Source organism: Lissotriton helveticus, chromosome 12, assembly GCF_964261635.1.
Source record: "Lissotriton helveticus chromosome 12, aLisHel1.1, whole genome shotgun sequence".
Taxonomy (NCBI): domain Eukaryota; kingdom Metazoa; phylum Chordata; class Amphibia; order Caudata; family Salamandridae; genus Lissotriton; species Lissotriton helveticus.
Window position 1 is genome coordinate 461,088,886 of NC_136073.1, and position 23,685 is coordinate 461,112,570.

Consider the following 23,685-nt stretch of genomic DNA (forward strand, 5'->3'; position numbering starts at 1 on the left):
TTCTAAAAGCAAGCATCTATCGGAAGTGGGAGATAGGAACCTTTTGACTGGTTTCATATAGTTCAGAGATTCACTTTCATTCCTCTTTAAATATCACTCTTTAGGTGTTCAAGGTTTGTGTATTTTTTTTTACATATCTTAAGACAATCTAAAAGTATTTTTTCGAGATGAAATGCCAAAGCAGCACAATGCAGAGCAATGACATACTACAAGTGGCATACTATAATATTTTTTTAATAAGGGGCAAGACGTTGAAAGCCTAATAGCATTCTCAAAGTTTATGTGTAGTGTTCATAAAAGCAGCAAATCTGGGATAAGCTGGGGGGAACTGTCTTTCGCTCTAAAGGCTGTCTGTCAACAGGTTTCCGCTTTCAGAAGTCTAACTGGAATTCTTCAGGACTGTTTATATGGAGTAGTTGCACTATTCTAGCAGACAGTAAAGCATCTGATTACAGTGGTCTTGGGGGCAGAAAACATGACCGCCTTGCTCCTGTCACACTCACATACGTGTATATGACAATTGTGAGAGTGCAGTTTGAGAGTTGAGAGTGCAGATTGAGAGTTGAGAGTGCAGATTGAGAGTGCAGATTGAGAGTGCAGATTGAGAGTGCAGTTTGAGAGTGTAGTTTGAGAGTGCAGTTTGAGAGTGCAGTTTGAGAGTGCAGTTTGAGAGTGCAGTTTGAGAGTGCAGTATGAGAGTGCAGTATGAGAGTGCAGTATGAGAGTGCAGATTGAGAGTGGTGTTTGAGAGTGCAGAGTGGAGATTGAGAGTTGAGAGTGCAGTTTGAGAGTGCAGTTTGAGAGTGCAGAGTGGCGGTGCAGAGTGCAGAGTGGCGGTGCAGAGTGGCGGTGCAGAGTGCGGAGTGGCAGTGCAGAGTGCAGAGTGGCGGTGCAGAGTGGCGGTGCAGAGTGGCGGTGCAGAGTGGCGGTGCAGAGTGGGGGTGCAGAGTGGGGGTGCAGAGTGGGGGTGCAGAGTGCAGAGTGGTGGTGCAGAGTGGCGGTGCAGAGTGGCGGTGCGGCGGTGCAGAGTGGCGGTGCAGAGTGGCGGTGCAGAGTGCAGAGTGGCGGTGCAGAGTGCAGAGTGGCGGTGCAGAGTGGCGGTGCAGAGTGGCGGTGCAGAGTGCAGAGTGACGGTGCAGAGTGGCGGTGCAGAGTGCAGAGTGGCGGTGCAGAGTGGTGGTGCAGAGTGGCGGTGCAGAGTGGCGGTGCAGAGTGGCGGTGCAGAGTGGCGGTGCAGAGTGGCGGTGCGGCGGTGCAGAGTGGCGGTGCAGAGTGGCGGTGCAGAGTGCAGAGTGGCGGTGCAGAGTGGCGGTGCAGAGTGGCGGTGCAGCGGTGCAGAGTGGCGGTGCAGAGTGGCGGTGCAGAGTGGCGGTGCAGAGTGGCGGTGCAGAGTGGCGGTGCAGAGTGGCATTGCGGCGGTGCAGAGTGGCGGTGCAGAGTGGCGTTGCGGCGGTGCAGAGTGGCGGTGCAGAGTGACGGTGCAGAGTGCAGAGTGGCGGTGCAGAGTGGCGGTGCAGAGTGGCGGTGCAGAGTGGCGGTGCAGAGTGCAGAGTGGCAGTGCAGAGTGGCGGTGCAGAGTGCAGAGTGGCAGTGCAGAGTGGCGGTGCAGAGTGCAGAGTGGCGGTGCAGAGTGGCGGTGCAGAGTGGCAGTGCAGAGTGGCGGTGCAGAGTGGCGGTGCAGAGTGGCGGTGCAGAGTGGCGGTGCAGAGTGGCGGTGCAGAGTGCAGAGTGGCGGTGCAGAGTGGCGGTGCAGAGTGGCGGTGCAGAGTGCAGAGTGGCGGTGCAGAGTGGCGGTGCAGAGTGGCGGTGCAGAGTGGCGGTGCAGAGTGCAGAGTGGCGGTGCAGAGTGCAGAGTGGCGGTGCAGAGTGGCGGTGCAGAGTGCAGAGTGGGGGTGCAGAGTGGGGGTGCAGAGTGGCGTTGCAGCGGTGCAGAGTGGCGGTGCAGAGTGGCGGTGCAGAGTGGCGGTGCGGCGGTGCAGAGTGGCGGTGCAGAGTGGCGGTGCAGAGTGGCGGTGCAGAGTGGCGTTGCGGCGGTGCAGAGTGGCGGTGCAGAGTGGCGGTGCAGAGTGCAGAGTGGCGGTGCAGAGTGGCGGTGCAGAGTGGCGGTGCAGAGTGCAGAGTGGCGGTGCAGAGTGCAGAGTGGCGGTGCAGAGTGGCGGTGCAGAGTGCAGAGTGGCGGTGCAGAGTGGCGGTGCAAAGTGGCGGTGCAGAGTGGCGGTGCAGAGTGCAGAGTGGCGGTGCAGAGTGGCGGTGCAGAGTGGCGGTGCAGAGTGGCGGTGCAGAGTGCAGAGTGGCGGTGCAGAGTGGCGGTGCAGAGTGGCGGTGCAGAGTGCAGAGTGGCGGTGCAGAGTGCAGAGTGGCGGTGCAGAGTGGCGGTGCAGAGTGCAGAGTGGGGGTGCAGAGTGGGGGTGCAGAGTGGCGGTGCAGAGTGCAGAGTGGCGGTGCAGAGTGGCGGTGCAGAGTGGCGGTGCAGAGTGCAGAGTGGCGGTGCAGAGTGGCGGTGCAGAGTGGCGGTGCAGAGTGGCGGTGCAGAGTGGCGGTACAGAGTGCAGAGTGGCGGTGCAGAGTGGCGGTGCAGAGTGCAGAGTGGTGGTGCAGAGTGGCGGTGCAGAGTGCAGAGTGGCGGTGGAGAGTGGCGGTGCAGAGTGGCGGTGCAGAGTGGTGGTGCAGAGTGGTGGTACAGAGTGGCGGTGCAGAGTGGCGGTGCAGAGTGGCGGTGCGGCGGTGCAGAGTGGCGGTGCAGAGTGCAGAGTGGCGGTGCAGAGTGGCGGTGCAGAGTGGCGGTGCAGAGTGGCGGTGCAGAGTGGCGGTGCAGCGGTGCAGAATGGCGGTGCAGAGTGGCGGTGCAGAGTGGCGGTGCGGCGGTGCAGAGTGGCGGTGCAGAGTGCAGAGTGGCGGTGCAGAGTGGCGGTGCAGAGTGCAGAGTGGCGGTGCAGAGTGGCGGTGCAGAGTGCAGAGTGGCGGTGCAGAGTGGCGGTGCAAAGTGGCGGTGCAGAGTGGCGGTGCAGAGTGCAGAGTGGCGGTGCAGAGTGGCGGTGCAGAGTGGCGGTGCAGAGTGGCGGTGCGGCGGTGCAGAGTGGCGGTGCAGAGTGGCGGTGCAGAGTGCAGAGTGGCGGTGCAGAGTGGCGGTGCAGAGTGGCGGTGCAGAGTGCAGAGTGGCGGTGCAGAGTGCAGAGTGGGGGTGCAGAGTGGGGGTGCAGAGTGGCGGTGCAGAGTGCAGAGTGGCGGGGCAGAGTGGCGGTGCAGAGTGGCGGTGCAGAGTGGCGGTGCAGAGTGGCGGTGCAGAGTGGCAGTGCGGCGGTGCAGAGTGGCGGTGCAGAGTGGCAGTGCAGAGTGGCGGTGCAGAGTGGCAGTGCAGAGTGGCGGTGCAGAGTGGCTGTGCAGAGTGGCGGTGCAGAGTGGCGGTGCAGAGTGGCGGTGCAGAGTGCAGAGTGGCGGTGCAGAGTGGCGGTGCAGAGTGGCGGTGCAGAGTGGCGGTGCAGAGTGGCGGTGCAGAGTGGCGGTGCAGAGTGCAGAGTGGCGGTGCAGAGTGGCGGTGCAGAGTGGCGGTGCAGAGTGGCGGTGCAGAGTGCAGAGTGGCGGTGCAGAGTTCAGAGTGGCGGTGCAGAGTGGCGGTGCAGAGTGGCGGTGCAGAGTGGCGGTGCAGAGTGGCGGTGAGTGCAGAGTGACAGTGAGTGCAGAGTGACAGTGAGTGCAGATTGACAGTGAGTGCAGAGTGACAGTGAGTGCAGAGTGACAGTGAGTGCAGAGTGACAGAGTGCAGAGTGGCGGTGCAGAGTGGCGGTGCAGAGTGCAGAGTGGCGGTGCAGAGTGGCGGTGCAAAGTGGCGGTGCAGAGTGGCGGTGCAGAGTGCAGAGTGGCGGTGCAGAGTGGCGGTGCAGAGTGGCGGTGCAGAGTGGCGGTGCAGAGTGGCGTTGCAGAGTGGCGGTGCGGCGGTGCAGAGTGGCGGTGCAGAGTGGCGGTGCAGAGTGCAGAGTGGCGGTGCAGAGTGCAGAGTGGGGGTGCAGAGTGGGGGTGCAGAGTGCAGAGTGGCGGTGCAGAGTGGCGGTGCAGAGTGGCGGTGCAGAGTGGCGGTGCAGTGTGGCGGTGCAGAGTGGCGGTGCAGAGTGGCGGTGCAGAGTGCAGAGTGGCGGTGCAGAGTGGCGGTGCAGAGTGGCGGTGCAGAGTGGCGGTGCAGAGTGGCGGTGCAGAGTGCAGAGTGGCGGTGCAGAGTGCAGAGTGGCGGTGCAGAGTGGCGGTGCAGAGTGGCGGTGCAGAGTGGCGGTGCAGAGTGGCGGTGCAGAGTGGCGGTGAGTGCAGAGTGACAGTGAGTGCAGAGTGACAGTGAGTGCAGAGTGACAGTGAGTGCAGAGTGACAGTGAGTGCAGAGTGACAGTGAGTGCAGAGTGACAGCAGAGTGACAGTGAGTGCAGAGTGACAGCAGAGTGACAGTGAGTGCAGAGTGACAGCAGAGTGACAGTGAGTGCAGAGTGACAGCAGAGTGACAGTGAGTGCAGAGTGACAGTGAGTGCAGAGTGACTGTAGAGTGCAGAGTGACAGTAGAGTGCAGAGTGACAGTAGAGTGCAGAGTGACAGTAGAGTGCAGAGTGACAGCAGAGTGCAGAGTGACAGCAGAGTACAGAGTGACAGTGAGTGCAGAGTGACAGTGAGTGCAGAGTGACAGTGAGTGCAGAGTGACAGTGAGTGCAGAGTGACAGTGAGTGCAGAGTGACAGCAGAGACAGTGTGTCAGGGTGCACATTGTGTGAGTGTGCAGAATGAGTGTGCAGGGTAAACAGTGTGTGACTATGCAGGGTGACATTGGGAGTGTGCGGGTGAGCAGTGTGTGAATGTTACGGGGCAGTGTGTGAGTGTGCAGAAAACACCACACACACATACACCACACACACATAACGCACACACAAACCACACACCTCAGTCTCTCAACACCACACACTTGTCACCACTCAACACAACACACTCACCACCACACTCACTCCCCAGGCTCACCCCCACAGACTCACCACCACACACTCACCAGCACACAGAAAACAACACACACAACAACACACCCCCAGCCGTCAATGAATGCTTTCACCATGCACAAACACCAACAACCATCATCCATCTGTGCACGCTTTTACCAAGCACACACCCACCAGCCGTCAGTGCACCCTTCCACCAGGCACACACACCTCCAGCCGGCAGTGCACTTTTCCACCAAGCAATCGCAGTATGGTACACTTTACTTTTAAACATATTCATATAAAGCACAGCATGCCACCATTGGTAAAATTACAATTCAACAAACATACTTCCACTACACACCACATGCACACACTCCATAACACATGGCAAAAAGACATTGGCATTTACAATGCCATTAGCTCAAACTCAAATAAATCCGAGCCCGATTGCATTTCTAATGCTTGTTTTTTTAGTTATAGGCCTGCTGCTGCGTGACACGCTTCTTGCTTCTTTGAATGACTGGGGCTGCAGCTGCGCAGTACGCTGGGGCGGGTAAAAAGCCGGAACCCTGATCTGCATTGGTCAAGCCGACCCGGGATAAAAAAACACAAAAACTTGACGATTCAACTCCAAGAAGGGACGACGCCCGGGGCCAGGCTAATAATTCATCATCAATCAAGACCACAGCAGTTGATTTGTTGCGGCTGTAGAGTACTAGCCCTACTATCATTTTATTGCTGCCTGTGTTCGATTATTAGTTACTTATGCTGAGCTGAGGCACGGACGTCACATCACCTCACCAGCCGTTTCTGGCTGCCTGTGTGTAGGGAGGAGACTGTTCACTCACACTACAGAGCATACGTAATTATTGCATGCAATGTTCTCTGTAGGCCCGGGCCAAATAAATTAGTGCCGGAAATCACTGGCACATTTGTTTTGGAATTCACAAAACTGTAATTTAATAGTACGTTTATGAGTGCAGACATTCCACAGTCGTGGACGAGAATTCCGCACATAAAAAGATAGGCATGTCAATTCTTTTTATGTCGTGATTTCACCTCCCCTACTGTGAGCCTCCTCACTTGTGAACTTACTATTAAAATGCAGTTTTGTGAATTCCAAAACACACGTAAATGCTCACTGAAGTGTAAGTTTACCTTTGTGAATCAGGCCCTAAGGCATTTCCCCAGATCCGAAGATGTAGTGAGGTAGAATTGCATCAAATAGGTACTGAGTGTGGGATCCCTCAAATATGGACTCAAATACAGTTAGTTTGCTGCTGTGGCAATATTATGGAGCTTGGAACATGCAGTGTAGTAGTCAATGTGTGAATGTCCTTTTATTACTGTAGTGTTTTTCCATTGGCCACATTTTCACCTGTATCTTAAGAGTTCTGCCCCTCAGCGCATTCCATAGTTATGAATAGCCTATTTTTTGGCTCGCTTTCGGCTTGATACTGTCCATTCTTTAGTTTCTTTCCCTAAGCCTGGATTATGGTTTGCCCTTTTGCCTGTAATTCTGATCAGTAGACTGCTCATTTAGGGGCCGATTCCGATTTTGGCCAGAAGGGCTCCAAACCATGGGGTCGATTACGATGGCGGACGGAAGTGCGACCGCCGGCCTGGAGTAGGCGGAAAATGCCTTTTTCCTGTCCGCCTGCCGCGGTCACTCCGTCCGCCAAATTAGGATGGGAAACACCGTCAAAAGTCCGTACGCGGCGGAAGAGCACACACCGCCACGGAACTACACCCGACCCCGCGGCGGACGTACCCAATCCAGAGACACCGCCGTACGGAATGACGTCTCCGACCGTCCTCCAAATCACGATGGCGGAAAACACACATCAAATTGCTGCGGAAAAACAACCTGCATGAACACGGCGGATTCACCACAGCGAAGATACTACACATTGCAGAGATACCCACCACAAGCAGATCGCCGTCATGGACCCAGCGCTACACGCTTTTCCGATACTCTTCGTGCTTCACCACCAGCAAGTCATGGACCATCATCGACAACGACGCAGGTACGCCAACCCACCAATTGCAGTCGGAAGTGGAGTAACTGCCAGGGCTGTGACGTTGGAAGGGGGAGTGTCATGTTTGAGAAACTACATTGACGATCGCACCAATATAACCACAATTCAAGTACACAACCAGGAATGACAACGACAAATCACACAATATGATTTACTAGCTTTATTTAACATAATAGGTGTATAATCTACAGGAGCATGGGCACTGGGTACAACAGAGCAGGTACATCATTGGCAGCACGTGAGAGGGGCTAAGTGCATCAACAGTCCATTGCACAGAACAGGTACATCATTGGCAGCACATGAGAGGGCAGATTGCAGTATCAGAACAGCAACAGGGCATTGTGGCCAACAGAGCAGGTACATCACTGGCAGCACATTAGAGGGCAGAATGCAGTATCAGAACAGCCACAGGGCATTGTGCCCAACAGAGCAGGTACATCACTGGCAGCACATGAGAGGGCAGAATGCGGTATCAGACCAGCAACAGGGCATTGTGCCCAACAGAGCAGGTACATCAGAGGCAGCACATGAGAGGGGATAAGTGCATCAACTGTCCATGGCAGAGAACAGGTACATCACAGGCAGTTCTTACTTGATGTCGATATTGCATTTGTCCTTCCTTCCATCCTTTTGTAAAGCGCTCTGATATCCTTCGGGATCTTGTTTGCGCTATATAAAACTTTATAAATAAATAAATAAATAAATTGGCAGCACATGAGAGGGCAGAATGCAGTATCAGACCAGCAACAGGGCATTGTGCCCAACAGAGCAGGTACATCAGAGGCAGCACATGAGAGGGCAGAATGCAGTATCAGACCAGCAACAGGGCATTGTGCCCAACAGAGCAGGTACATCAGAGGCAGCACATGAGAGGGGATAAGTGCATCAACAGTCCATGGCAGAGAACAGGTACATCACTGGCAGCACGTGAGAGGGGATAAGTGCATCAACAGTCCATAGCACAGAACAGGTACATCACTGGCAGCACGTGAGAGGGGCTAAGTGCATCAACAGTCCATTGCACAGAACAGGTACATCATTGGCAGCACATGAGAGGGCAGAATACAGTATCAGACCAGCAACAGGGCATTGTGCCCAACAGAGCAGGTACATCAGAGGCAGCACATGAGAGGGGATAAGTGCATCAACAGTCCATGGCAGAGAACAGGTACATCACTGGCAGCACGTGAGAGGGGATAGGTGCATCAACAGTCCATAGCACAGAACAGGTCCATCAGAGGCAGCACGTGAGAGGGGCTAAGTGCATCAACAGTCCATTGCACAGAACAGGTACATCATTGGCAGCACATGAGAGGGGCTAAGTGCATCAACAGTCCATTGCACAGAACAGGTACATCATTGGCAGCACATGAGAGGGCAGAATGCAGTATCAGAACAGCAACAGGGCATTGTGCCCAACAGAGCAGGTACATCACTTGCAGCACATGAGAGAGCAGAATGCAGTATCAGACCAGCAACAGGGCATTGTGCCCAACAGAGCAGGTACATCAGAGGCAGCACATGAGAGGGTATAAGTGCATCAACAGTCCATGGCAGAGAACAGGTACATCACTGGCAGCACGTGAGAGCGGATACGTGCATCAACAGTCCATAGCACAGAACAGGTACATCACTGGCAGCACATGAGAGGGGCTAAGTGCATCAACAGTCCATTGCACAGAACAGGTACATCATTGGCAGCACATGAGAGGGCAGAATGCAGTATCAGAACAGCAACAGGGCATTGTGCCCAACAGAGCAGGTACATCACTTGCAGCACATGAGAGGGCAGAATGCAGTATCAGACCAGCAACAGGGCATTGTGCCCAACAGAGCAGGTACATCAGAGGCAGCACATGAGAGGGGATAAGTGCATCAACAGTCCATGGCAGAGAACAGGTTCATCACTGGCAGCAGGTGAGAGGAAATAAGTGCATCAACAGTCCATAGCACAGAACAGGTACATCACTGGCAGCACGTGAGAGGGGATAAGTGCATCAACAGTCCATTGCACAGAACAGGTACATCATTGGCAGCACATGAGAGGGCAGAATGCAGTATCAGAACAGCAACAGGGCATTGTGCCCAACAGAGCAGGTACATCACTGGCTACCCAAGTACGTGTGTCACGGACCCATCCCAAAGAAATTAATAATGTCAGGGTAGTTACATTCGTCAATCTACACACAAAGTAAAATTACATGTGAGTGATGGCAACTAAACCTCACACCACAGAATCTGGTGGAGTGCTTGAACTACTCGCCTCGGACACACTTCCAGCACCAGAAACTGGAGTGTGAGACACAGCCACCGATCTACTGACTGACACATGAGCCATAGACCCAGACACACTGCCAGCACCAGAAAGAGGAGTGTGAGACACAGCCACAGATCTACTGACTGACACATGAGCCCTAGACCCAGACACACCGCCAGCACCAGAAACAGGAGTGTGAGACACAGCCACAGCTGTAGTGACTGACACATGAGCCATAGACCCAGACACACCGCCAGCACCAGAAACAGGAGTATGAGACATAGCCACAGATCTACTGACTGACACATGAGCCCTAGACCCAGACACACCGCCAGCACCAGAAACAGGAGTGTGAGACACAGCCACCGATCTACTGACTGACACATGAGCCATAGACCCAGACACACTGCCAGCACCAGCAACAGGAGTGTGAGACACAGCCACAGCTGTAGTGACTGACACATGAGCCATAGACCCAGACACACCGCCAGAACCAGAACCAGGAGTGTGAGACACAGCCACAGATCTACTGACTGACACATGAGCCATAGACCCAGACACACTGCCAGGACATGTCCCTGTACAGTGACCAACAAATGCCATGCCTGCATCTGACACATGAGAGTGGCGGACACACACAGTGCCAGTACCTGCAACAGGAGAGGGCACAACTGACACAGTGCTACTACATGATGCATGACAGCGAACAATAGACACAGTGCCACTATATGACACATGAGAGTGAACTGCAGCTGACCCACTAGGACCACTGAAATGATGAGCCACAGGGCTGTATGGGCCAGGAGGCAGGGTGGCTCTGGGAGCTGGGGAAAGCTGTACTGGAGCGACATTGAGGTGGTAAGGTCTCACTGGTGTGTGTCTCACGTTTCTTTGTGAAATGTAGGGGCACCCCGGACATGACTGGACTGGTAAGTGTAGTGGCATCATCAGACATCAAAGGTGGATCATGTGCTTGTGGTGGTCTGCTCTCTGGGGACTTGCTGGACCCTGCCTTTCGTTTGCTGTGGCCCTGCCTTCTGCCCTTTGCATCATGTGTAATGGGGGATTCAACAACAGTGTACTCCTTCCTCTGATTCTGCGGGGCGTGGATGGGAGTAGAGGTATGGGGGGACTCCACCGCTGACACATGTGTTGTACGTTCCTTCAGCAACATCAGCCTCAGTGCAGCCAGGGGTGATGTATGCCTGTCCTTGATGGAGCTCGTGTCCATGGGAGAACCCTTGGCCATGGGATGTGCGTTGGACATAGGAGGTGTCCTGTCTCTGGAATGTCCATGATCCCTGGGCGTTGCCCTGTCCCTGGGTGCAGACTTGTCCATTGTAGTGTCCCTCTCCTTTGAAGCGACCTTGCCCTTGGGAGTGTCCCTGCTCTTGGGATGTGCCCTTTCCTTTGTAGTGTCCTTGTCCTTGGGAGTGTCACTGCTCTTGGGAGGTGCCCTTTCCTTTGTAGTGTCCTTGTCCTTGGGAGTGTCCCTGCTCTTGGGAGGTGCCCTTTCCTTTGTAGTATCCTTGTCCTTGGGAGTGTCCCTGCTCTTGGGAGGTGCCCTTTCCTCTGTAGAGTCCTTGTCCTTGGGAGTGTCCCTGCTCTTGGGAGGTGCCCTTTCCTTTGTAGTGTCCCTGTCCTTGGGAGTGTCCCTGCTCTTGGGAGGTGCCCTTTCCTTTGTAGTGTCCTTGTCCTTGGGAGTATCTCTGCTCTTGGGAGGTGCCCTTGCCTTTGGAATTTCTTTTGTGGGGGATGCCTGTGTAGCATGTGAAGCCATTTCCCCCAAACCCCCCTTGATGATCCTGTGTGTCAACTCCAGTGTAGCTCACGTCGTCTTTGGTGAAAGATATCCCAGTCCTAGGGGATGGTGTCTGTGCCCTCCGTGCCCTGCCTTGCTGCCTGTGGCTGCTCCTAGTGAAATAACCTGAATAAGAGGCCTGTTCTGATAATTCACTCTGCCCTGAAACATCAATTGGTGTGGATGGTGGTACAGAAGTAGCACCCTGTCTATGAGACTGTACAACGGCTGAAAACACAGTGTTTGCTAATGACTGAACTGTTCTGTGGAGACCAGCAACATCGCCATGCATCCCCTCCATGAATGCCACCACCTGCCCCAACTTCCTATCGTGGTCTTGGAATGCATTTATCATGTTGGTCTGCCCTACACACAGCTGTCGCAGCAGATCTACTGCCTCAGCACAAAGTGCACTTTGTGTCACAGGGCAGGCTCTGCGGTGCCTGCACCGAAGGCAACTCTGCTCCCCCTACTCTGGCGAGCACGAGCAGTACATGTTGCAGTGGGTGGCAGTGTAGGCCCTGTGTGCTGTGTCCCGACTGAAGGTGTCGATTTCCCACTCCCTGTCTGTGACAACAGTGATGACTCACCAACACTGTTTGATGATGAGGAAGATGGTGTTTCCACTTGTGAGTCCTCTGGTACGGTTCTGTCCCCCTCTCCGTGGCTGCCCTCTTCAGTGTCAGTCTGCTTGTGTGTGTGATTTCGGATCCGGATGCATTGCCACCACTCATCTACGTAGTCTGTGGGTCCGTGCCCTCTGCCGAAGCTGAAAGTGAGAGAAAAGAGTTTTACCTAGGTGCCACACTCACGTATTGAATGTCAAAAAATCACAACTTTCCTTACAGTCGAATAACATGTATCACCCATCCTGCACACGAAACACCCCTACCAGACATCCTCATTGCAAAGAACCGGTGTTGGCTGTGAAACATAATACAAACAGGGCAACTGCATGCAGTCCAGCACACATGTCATGCCATGGGACCACAGACCTCAAGGGCATGTACTGGAACCCTCAAATGCGAAGCAAGTGGCATGACCACCTGGCGGACATGGAGGATAACGCTCACTCCGCTAATGGCACCTACATGCAATTGCAGCCAAACAAACGCACCACGGATGTCACTACTGTGGATGAGCACCAATACATGCATGCACTCACAAGTCTCACACACATACAGTCTGCTTACCGCTAGTTTGCTGTTTGATCCCCTCCCAGCTGGGCGGACAGGTCAGGATGCATCACAGCAATGATACGGTGCATGAGAGGGGTCATGGTGCGTCGGGCCAGACGGGTTGATCTCGGAATCATCCCCAGTGTCATCTCGGCAACATTCTTGCTCAGCCTGGATATGTCGTCCCAGCGCTTGTGGCAGTGTGTGTGTCGTCTCTTGCACACCCCCACTGCCCGTACATCACGTGCTATTGTCCTCCACACGGCTTGCGAAGGTGCAGCTTGACCTACCATGATGGGAGACAAGAGGGAAACGTCAGTGGACCGTTTGACATTCGCAAACATCGCAGAAACACGTATCTTCATGCAGCCATGCTCAGTACAACACATGTGAAGGCCCCTTAGCACACCGCCAAGTTTGCAGAAGCCAGGAGTCAGTGACCACCTCATGCCCACCAACATTTTCCACACTGCACTTACCACCTGTCCGGGGGCACCGTACAGCCGATCATAGTGGCTGAGCACACCGTCCACAAGGACTTCCAGCTCCGCTGCGGGGAAGGGACGAGACCGGGTCTCTTGCACTCCCTGCATGGCAACGTTCACGAACGTGGCAGTACTGAAGCAGTTGTTGGATATCTCAGCAGCAGCAGGTCAAGGTGATGGTCGCAGGCAGCAGTTGTTGGATATCTCAGCAGCAGCAGGTCGAGGTGATGGTCGCAGGCAGCAGTTGTTGGATATCTCAGCAGCAGCAGGTCGAGGTGATGGTCGCAGGCAGCAGTTGTTGGATATCTCAGCAGCAGCAGGTCGAGGTGTAATGTAATGTAAGGAGCATTTCTATAGCGCTACTTTCACTCCAAGGAGTATCTTGGCGCTCTATCCAGCCTAGGTGAAAGGGCTGGAGGAAAAGAAATGACCTGAATACTGTACTACACACTACACCAATTCCCAACACGTCGCTTCAGACAGGGTGAAAATCCAAGTTTTCAGTGCTTTCCTAAAGTGTGACTCTTGAGAAAGTGTTCGTAGGTGGGGCAGAAGCTTATTCCAGGCCTTGGAACCTAATACAAAGAGTGATTTACCACCTTTTGTTACCAGCTTGAATCGAGGGATTGTAAGAAGATTCTGACTGGCAGACCTCAAACAGCGAGTGGGATAATATCTCTTAAAACCATTACACAGGTATTTTGGACCCTGTTGATGGAAAGCTCTAAAAGTGATTATGAGAATTTTAAACAAAATTCTTTTCCCTATGGGTAGCCAATGGAGCAGTTTGAGTGCTGCTGAGGCTGAGGACCTACGGGGCCAGCGCAACACCAGCCGAGCGGCTGCATGTTGGACCATTTGCAATTTATGGAGAATGATTTTGTTGGCTCCAGCATATAACCCGTTGCAATAGTCCAACCTGGAATTTATTAAAGCCACTGCAACTGTTTTCCTAGCCGACAGTGGGAGAAAATCAAAAGAATTTCTCAAAGCTTTTATAATCTGGAAACACGTTCCAGCCACTGTCACTGCTTGATGTTTGAAAGACAGTTGGTCATCAAATTTGATGCCTAAGTTGCGGGCAGATGTAATAGTCTTGGGAGGTGTTTCCGCATCCACTGGCCAACACACTCTAGGGGAAAACAAGTTGTTACTTCCGAACGGTAGGATTTCTGTCTTACCAGCATTACATTTCAAGGTGATGGTCCCAGGCAGCAGTGGCTGAAATCAGTGAATGTGTGCAGCAGAAATTCACACATATATAGGGCCCAGAGCTCATATCAGTGGCACACGTCTGCAGCTATTGGTTTTCCCGGGATGCCTCATTCAAAAAGAGCCAATGAGTGTCCCTGGTGTGGCGGTGCACGGCTTCCGCTATATTTGAATGCGCATACGGGCCCAGCGTTACCTATTCCTATTGGCTACATGTGCACGGACCGTCACGGTCACAGATCTGCAACCGCATGTGCGCGCTTCCGCCACGGTGCATCATTTGAACGATATCAAAGCCTGGCGTCGCCATGGCGGTGCACGCATTACGCGTGGGCGGTGCAGGCTAACACATACTATTTTAATATGCAATTCAAAATGTCAGTTGATGCCCCCCTTACAGTCAGATTGCAGCACCCACCACACACCGCCGGTCCAGGCCGGTCACCCACCGCCGGGTGGTGGCCGGTCACCCACCGCCGGGTGGTGGCTGGTCACACACCGCCAGCACCCGTTGGTGTGTGACCGGCCTGGACGGGCGGTGTGTGACCGGCCACCACCCGGCAGTGGGTGACCGGCCACCACCCGGCGGTGGGTGACTGGCCTAGACCGGCGGTGTGTGACCGGCCACCACCTGGCGGCGTGTGACCGGCCACCACCCGGTGGTGGGTGACCAGCCACCACCCGGCAGTGGGTGACTGGCCTGGACCGGCGATGTGTGACCAGCCACCACCCGGCGGTGGGTGACCGGCCACCACCCGGTGGTGGGTGACTGGCCTGGACTGGCAGTGTGCGACCGGCCACCACCCGGCGGTGGGTGTCCAGCCACCACCCGGTGGTGGGTGACTGGCCTGGACCGGCGGTGTGTGACCGGCCACCACCCGGCGGTGTGTGACCGGCCACCACCCAGCGGTGGGTGACCGGCCACCACCCAGTGGTGGGTGACTGGCTTGGACCGGCCACCACCCGCGGTGGGTGACTGGCCTGGACCGGCGGTGTGTGACTGGCCACCACCCGGCGGTGGGTGACCGGCCACCACCCGTTAGTGGGTGACTGGCCTGGACCGGCGGTGCGTGACCGGCCACCACCCGGCGGTGTGTGACCGGCACCACCCGGCGGTGGGTTACCGGACACCACCTGGCGGTGGGTGACTGGCCTGGACCGGCGGTGGGTGACCGGCCACCACCCGGCGGTGTGTGACAGGCCACCACCCGGCGGTGTGTGACGGGCCACCACCCGGCGGTGTGTGACCGGCCACCACCCGGCCGTGGGTGACCGGCCACCACCCGGCGGTGGGTGACCGGGTTCTGCAATATGACAGTAAGGGGGACTATCAACTGCCATTTCGTATTGCATATTTTAAAGTATGTGTTGGCCTGCACCGCCCACGCGGAATGCGTGCACCGCCATAGCGACGCCACTGACTGTTCATTCTCAAATGATGCACCGTCGTGGTAGTCCGCACATGCGTTATGAGGGGTGTGGCCGTGATGGTACTTGTCCATACAGCATATGTCATGCACGATATCATGAACAACGATCATCTTCTGTGTAGGTGGAATGCGTCCACACATGGCATATGTACACACACTGCATGTCTCCGCACACATGTAATGTTGACAGTTGTACATGTGTGTTAGGACATGTACAGAATGCTGCAACTATCATAATGTCAAGTCAATGGCCCGTGGCCACATGTGCATTTCATATCCACTTTATGTCATGTGTAGTCATACTGTTGACCTTGCCATTGGTTAACTATGGCTATTGATGTGCACCCAAGTTGCAACACATGTGCATGGCGACGTGTTGACGTCTTGGTTTTGCATACACACGTTTAAATTCATACACATCTACACAGTACTTCAAGGGTGTCTAACCACATTCAGAAGCTGTTGTGAGTGTGTGGTTTGTGTGTGCAAGTAACAATGATGGTGGTATAAATGTATTCTGTGTATGCGTATGTGTTTTGCCTGTTGTGTGCCCATGCATGTCATGTGAGGATGCCCAGCATTGTAGGTGGGGTCATTGGTGCATGAAGACAAGGAGGGTGTGTTCCATGTTCGTATTGTGTGTGCACGTGCATGTGTGTCTGTGGTGACGCTTGTCCACATTTGGGTCCTCAGTCATGTGTTGTTGGCACTACTTTAGACATGTGTGCACGTTACATTGGACATGTTTGCACACCTGATGTTGTGTGTGGCACAACATTTGTTTTTTATTTATCTGTATTGCATTAAATATTGGTCATGTGAGCATTGTCGGCAACATGTCTTATTTGTATTGTGTTTGTCAACATGTGATAGTGTGGAACAGCTATGCGTTGTTGGTCAATTTACATCTGCTCCCATCTACTCCCACACAGGAGGGCTCCAAATGTGCATCGATCAGACACTGTGCTGGAGGACATGGTTCAGGTGATCCGCAAATTCCGGCTTGATCGACGGAGATTGCTGGAGCTTGTAGCCCAATTGTCACCTCATCTGCAGCCATGCAGAACATATCCTGGAGCTATTACACCCACAGCAAAAGTGATGGCGGCACTTCACTTCTTTGCAACTGGCACCTTCCAGTACACAGTTGGACATGCCGGGGGGATGTCACAATCCATGTTCCGCATGGTACTGCGGGATGTTCTGAATGCCATGATGCTTTACAAGGATGAGTACATCCATTTTCCACGGCCGGCAAAGTTGGCAGCAGTCAAACGGGACTTCTATGCCCTGGCACAGATACCACACGTAGTGGGTTCCATTGATGGCACACATATCGGTCTCATTCCACCCCAGGCACGTGAGCCTGTATATCGCAATCGAAAGCACTACCATTCGATGAACGTGCAGGTGGTGTGCCTGGCTGACAACATCATCTCCCATGTGTGTGCCAGATTTCCAGGCTCCGCACATGACTCACACATCCTGCGGAGCAGCATTGTCCCCCAACTGATGGCTAATCTGCGTCCAGAACGTGCGTGGCTTGTAGGTGAGTATGCTGTGAGGACAGTTGTGCTGTATGTGTGGAATGGTGTACCACCAATCCTGGTAATGATATTAGTGTCTGTCATTCCCCCACATAGGTGACTATGCGTACCCAAACCGACCGTGGCTGCTGAGTCCCATACGTAATCCTACTACACCTGGTGAAATGCGTTATAATTAGGGCTCCCGGTTTTCCGTTTTTACGGATATTTACATATAAATACAGACGGAAATCTATATTTCCTTTGTCTGTATTTATGTATAGAAACGGCAAAACACTGGCAAATGTTGCCGCGCTGCCGCTGACTGAATTCATTTTAATCCCTTCCAATCCGTCTTTTGGTGCCCTCGTGTGGACAAATTGGCACAGGGTATTTGAAGTACAGCCGTTCACCTGAGCCAATCCTCGTGGGAATCAAGCCTATGTGTGTGGGCGTGCCAACACCTACGGCCTCGCCCTCATTACTTTTTCCCTTTTTATGGGGGCTCACCTGACTAATTCTCGTTTCCCTGCCCGGTTAGAATACGCCTTCCTGCCACCATCAGGTTTTGCACCTGCACCGGCCCTTCTCGACATTTTGCATCTCCTGGGCTCCGCCACTCAAGATCTGCAGCAGCCCGCCGCCATTTCTACAGGCAAGGTAAGAGGATTTCCCCTGCCCCCCCCATGCCCCAGCATCAGTAGAGGATCGTGTTCAGTCATCATGTGGGTGAGGGGGAGGTGGGGCCTGTTGTTTATTTTCTAAATTACTGTGTGTGCTGAATGCGGTGCGGTGGTGGAGGGTAAGGGCCCGCCGTCGCGCCATTCCACGATTGATGGCCTACTTAGCATGAGGTTAATGCTAAGTAGGCCCCGGCAGGCATGTCGTTGCATTTCTCCAAAAAACCCATCAGTCTAAAATTGTTACAGAAAAGTTGTCACGAGAAGGTGGAGGTAATTTTGATTGTCCCAGATTGGCCTCGCTGTCCATGGGTTTCATTGATCGGTCACTTAATGCATATTTGATTTTTAAGGGCTGTTTTTATATTGAGGTCATACCCTTCTACCATGTCAGCCCAACGGAAAGCAACTGGGAGTTTTAGCAAACCATCTGAGAATATCTCTAAGGTCATTACTGTGTATTTCTGTACTTGGCCACAACAAGCCCTTTTCTTGCGCTCATGGTTTACAGTATTTTCGGTATATTAACCGGTATTACTGCATTTCGCAACATCTGCAGGAATTTTAGTGATGTGCGGTAATGTAAATATCGCAAATGTCCACCATTTCCACGCGCTCTAAATGAACCTGCTTGTGTGATCGTGTGCGTGTCAGACTCTGTCCGAGAGATCGTGTTTGGATTTACCAACATATTTACATATTACCGGCTAGTAGGGGTCGAAACTGGCCGAAATGCTTTACTAATCCAATAACGTAGACTGCACCTACAGTCTACTTACAGTTTTCATGCTGCAGTGTGTCACATACCGGCCCCCTAATAGAGCCGCTTTTAAACAATTTTCTTTTATTGGGAGCTGCTGAAGCGATCCCACGCTCGCCTTCTGAGTAACTAATGTAATGACCCAAATTAAGAGAGAAAACAGAGCCCTTTCAGAGCGCATTATGTTATCGTTTGCTGGGGGTGGCTGTGCCGCACCAGCCGCCCCTTCGCCGGGCCGCCTTAATCAAGTGCTTGAATTACACCAGGGGGGGGATAGGGGTCAGATGTACTCGAGAGGCATTGGCAAATATCCAAGAGTCAGCCCTGAAATTATGCCATGAATCTCATATATGTGCTGCCCCTGAGATGATGTGATGATGTGGGGGACGCCTGCATTGAGAAGAGCTGGCCTACTTAGCATGAGGTTAACAAACTGGGGGGGGGGATAGAGGTCAGACCGACTCGAGAGCCATGATGATTCTGTCCCCCACCTGCCTTAACAAAGCTACGACCTCGCCCTCCTAACTTTTTCTCTTTATTTGGGGGCTCACCTGACTCTATTTCTTCTATCCCTGCCCAATACCAACCGGGCGCAGGTGTGCATTGTCAATTTAAATAAATGTGGAAAAATACTAGCTGTAGCTTCGTCTTTTGCTTGTGGCAAAAATAAATGTAGATAAATACAGAAAAAATTCCCAAAAAATAAATATGGATAAATACAGACGGAAATGGCAAAAAAATAGATACCATAAAACCGGGAGCCCTAGTTATAAAGATGCCCATGGGAGGACACGTCCAGTGGTGGAACGTACTTTTGGACTGCTGAAGTCTAGGTTTCGCTGCCTGGATATAACCGGAGGGGCCCTACCATACTCACCAGGCAAAGTATGCAGAATCGTGATTGCCTGCTGCATGCTCCACAACCTGGCCTTGCACAATAACATTGAACTGATCATGGACCCTGAAGACCAACAGGTTGCTCGGCCTCCCATCCCACCCATGTCGACTGATGAGGATAGTGGTGAGGAAGAAGGTGTGGACCAGAGGCGTCAGCTCATTGATCGCTATTTCCCTTGAATGTGAGTAACTACCTCTTGTGCAGCCAGACAATGCGTGATGTATGTTTGCTGGTGGAGTGTGGATGTGGTGTGTCTATGATGCCTGTTCTGGTATGTTCTGTTTGCAAATGTGTATGGTAGATGGTGTACATGCAATGCTCCCTGATGTGTGTCCTGTGATCCACTTAATTGGTGATGAGTGTGGTTTGTGGGATGTTGCAGTACAGTGTGTTGTGATGGGTGTGTATTACTTTCCTGTTCTGTGTTTGTTGTTCTCTCATTATCCCTAGATCACTCCCACAGAGGCATGATTCTCAACAACATTGATCCCTGCACCTGGTAATGTTACATTCTAAGACAATCATGTGATTAAAACATGGAGGCCACACATCATTGAGTGTTTACATGATGTTTATTTACAGGTTGAGGATTGATGTTGGTGCATATTTACAAAGAAGTGTTGGGGGGGAGTGAGAGTTGAAGGTTATGGCAGATGAAAACACCGTGGGGACACCACAATGTGTGATGTCCAGCTAGTCCAACAGACGTGTGGCAATGCTTGGCATTGTGGGACAGGATAGTTTGCAGGGTGAATGGCAGGCTCAGACAAGGGTGAAGTCATTGGCGGCCCCTCTTAGAGCGGGTAGATGGGGCATTACCACTGCTCTCACCGGGATCCAGCCTCGGACGGCCCCTCCGTCTTGGAGGCGGAGCGGAGACAGCTGTGGGGGCAGGTTGGTCAGGGACCACCTCCCTGTCCGTGGGCTCAGGTGTGGGTGGCGGTGGTGTTGGTGACCGGTCCCGCTGGGCACTTGGGTGAGGGGGTGGTGGTGTGGCGCGGGATAGCCAGTCCCTCCACAGAGCAGTTTGCTGGCCCATGAGGTCCACAATTTGGCCTATGCGGGTATCAATGGACCGCAACAGATGACTGCTCTCTTGTGAGTCTTGGTGGACCCGATCAGACTGTGCCTGTGACCGCTCATAGGAGGCATTTACTCTGGCGATGGCTTCCAGGGTTTCGGCGCCAGGATGGGGTGGGTGTCCTTCCCCACCTCGCCGGAGAATTGCACTCCTGGTTGTGAGCTGTGCCCTCACCTGTGTCCTATCACGTCCAATCTCCCTGCTTGCCTGGGATGTTGATGGCCCATCATCGGCCGATGGGTCAGGCAGGGTGGCACAGGCAGGAGTGGTGGTGGTGGTGGTGGCTGCACAGCTCACAATGGCAGGTGTTGGTGTGGTGACACAGGCCGAGGTGGTGGAGGCAGTGAAGTCCTGGGAGCCTGATGGCCCTGGAAGTCTGCATGGGCCCGCATCGTCCTCTGCACCTGAGCTGGCACTTGCCTCGTCCCCAGAGAGTCCGTGCTGTGAGGGGGGCGACTGGTGCTGGCGGTTGCTGCTTTCGCCAGTCAAGTTTCGCTCACCTGAGGGACAAGATTATCATGATCAATGCTGTGGACATGACATGTTTTTGGTACCAACATTACAAATCAATAACCTCTCTCACACCCCCCACCCACCTCTCTCACACACACCACCCACCACCACCCTCCCTGTGGACATAGGGGCCTGTTGGGAGTTGTAGTGCTGGTCTCTCACACACCCCACCCACCTCTCTCACACACCCCACCCACCACCACCCTCCCTGTGGACATGGGGGCCTGTTGGGAGTTGTTGTGCTGGTCTCTCACACCCCCCACCCACCTCTCTCACACCCCCCACCCACCTCTCTCACACACCCCATCCACCACCACCCTCCCTGTAGACATGGGGGCCTGTTGGGAGTTGTCGTGCTGGTCTCTCACACCCCCCACCCACCTCTCTCACCCCCCCACCCACCTCTCTCACACACCCCAACCACCTCTCTCACACCCCCCACCCACCTCTCTCACACCCCCCACCCACCTCTCTCACACACCCCACCCACCACCACCCTCCCTGTGGACATGGGGGCGTGTTGGGAGTTGTAGTGCTGGTCTCTCACACACCGCACCCACCTCTCTCACACCCCCCACCCACCACCACCCTCCCTGTGGACATGGGGGCCTGTTGGGAGTTGTCGTGCTGGTCTCTCACACCCCCCACCCACCTCTCTCACACCCCCCACCCACCTCTCTCACACACCCCAACCACCTCTCTCACACCCCCCACCCACCTCTCTCACACCCGCACCCACCACCACCCTCCCTGTAGACATGGGGGCCTGTTGGGAGTTGTAGTGCTGGTCTCTCACACACCCCACCCACCACCACCCTCCCTGTAGACATGGGGGCCTGTTGGGAGTTGTAGTGCTAGTCTCTCATACACCCCACCCACCTCTCACACCCTCCACCCACCACCACCCTTCCTGTGGACATGGGGGCCTGTTGGGAGTTGTAGTGCTGGTCTCTCACACACCCCACCCACCTCTCGCACACACCCCACACACCTCTCTCACACACCCCACCCACCACCACCCTCCCTGTGGACATGGGGGCCTGTTGGGAGTTATAGTGCTGGTCTCTCACACACCCCACCCACCACCACCCTCCCTGTAGACATGGGGGCCTGTTGGGAGTTGTAGTGCTGGTTTCTCACACCCCCCACCCACCTCTCTCACACACCCCACCCACCACCACCCTCCCTGTGGACATGGGGGCCTGTTGGGAGTTGTAGTGCTGGTCTCTCACACACCCCACCCACCTCTCTCACACCCCCCACCCACCTCTCTCACACACCCCACCCACCACCACCCTCCCTGTAGACATGGGGGCCTGTTGGGAGTTGTAGTGCTGGTCTCTCACACACCCCACACACCACCACCCTCCCTGTAAACATGGGGGCCTGTTGGGAGTTGTAGTGCTGGCTGCTTTGCCAACATGCAAGGCTGGAAACGTAGGTGGCAACATTTGTGTTTGGTCATGGTGTGTGCATTGGAGGACAGGACTTCACATTTGGGTGACTATGTGGCCCACATGCATGGATTTGAGCCTGGGAGATGTGTCTTGTCAGTTGTGCAAGGCAGACCATGTCAGTGTGATGGTGGTGATTGGTTTGTACTTACCAGCCTCTAGTCCCTCCTCGATTCCTTCCAGGCTCTCAGGGTGCAGTATGCCCAGCACCTTCTCCTCCCATTCTGCATATGATAGGGGCTCCGGTGGAGTGCCGCCGCCAGTGTGGTGTGCCCGCAGGTGGTCCTTTGCCCTGATGCCTTTCACCCTTGTCTTGAGGTCGTGCCACCACCTTTGGATGTCGTATTTGGTGCGTGGCACGGTCCCTGACGCATTCACTCTGGTCACTATCCTGTCCCACATGTTGTTTTTGGTTGCCACGGTGGTCTGCTGGACTAGGGTGCCGAAGAGATGTGGTTCGACACAGATGATTTCATCCACCATGACCTTCAACTCACTGTCTGTGAACTTGGGATTTTTCTTTGGTGCCATGGTGTGTTATGTGCAAGGTGTTGGTGGGGTGTGGTGGGATGTGTAGGTGTGTGGTGTGTAGGGATGGTGTGATGAGTGTTTGTGTGGTGGGTGTGTTTGTGTGCAGGTTGTATGTGTGTTTTTGTGTGTCTGCTGTTCGTCGTAATCTGGCTCTTGCTTGCAGCTATGCTGTGATGCAAAGGATTGTGGTTGTGGGAGGGATCCATTTTATACTCTGTGTGGTGGTTGTGTCCCAATGGTTGTTGGCAGTCAGGTGTTCTGTGAGTGTGTTGAATTGGGTGCATTTTTTGGTGCTTGGGGGGTGTCATTGTGGCGTGTAGGTGCTGTGGGTGGGTGTTTCAGGTGGGTGGGTGTACTGTTTAGTGTGTTTTGTATTTACTTCCGTCAGCCATTTTGTAATCGGTTTGACGGAAGGAATGGTGTTCGTGTGGTCCTTCCGCAGTCATGCTCCGTTTGTCGATGTATTGTTTCCGCTGCGGTCGAGGTAGGATGTGAGTTCCGTGGACTGGCGGCGTTATCCTAATCGCGAGGCCGGAGCCTCTGCAGGTATTGCGGCGGATGTGCCTGTTTCCACGGTCATGTCCGTCCGCGGCGGTGGGTGTTTCTTTGGTACTGTCCGCTTGCGGCGGTCTTTGGTGTGCTCCGTCCGCCGCGGACGGTGTTTGCTGTGATCCGTTCGCCGCGGTCGGAGTTTCTTCACAAGATTATCCTAATCGCACCGGCGGTTTATCCGCGGAGCGGTCGGGAGTATTTTTGCCGCGTCCATGGCGGATGGAACCCGTTTCCGTCTGCCATCGTAATAGGCCCCCATGTTCAGAGCCCTTCCGACCGAATCGGTCAGTCCCGGTCGGATTCCTTCCCGACTGAGCCATTGGAATGGCTCAGTCGGGAAGGA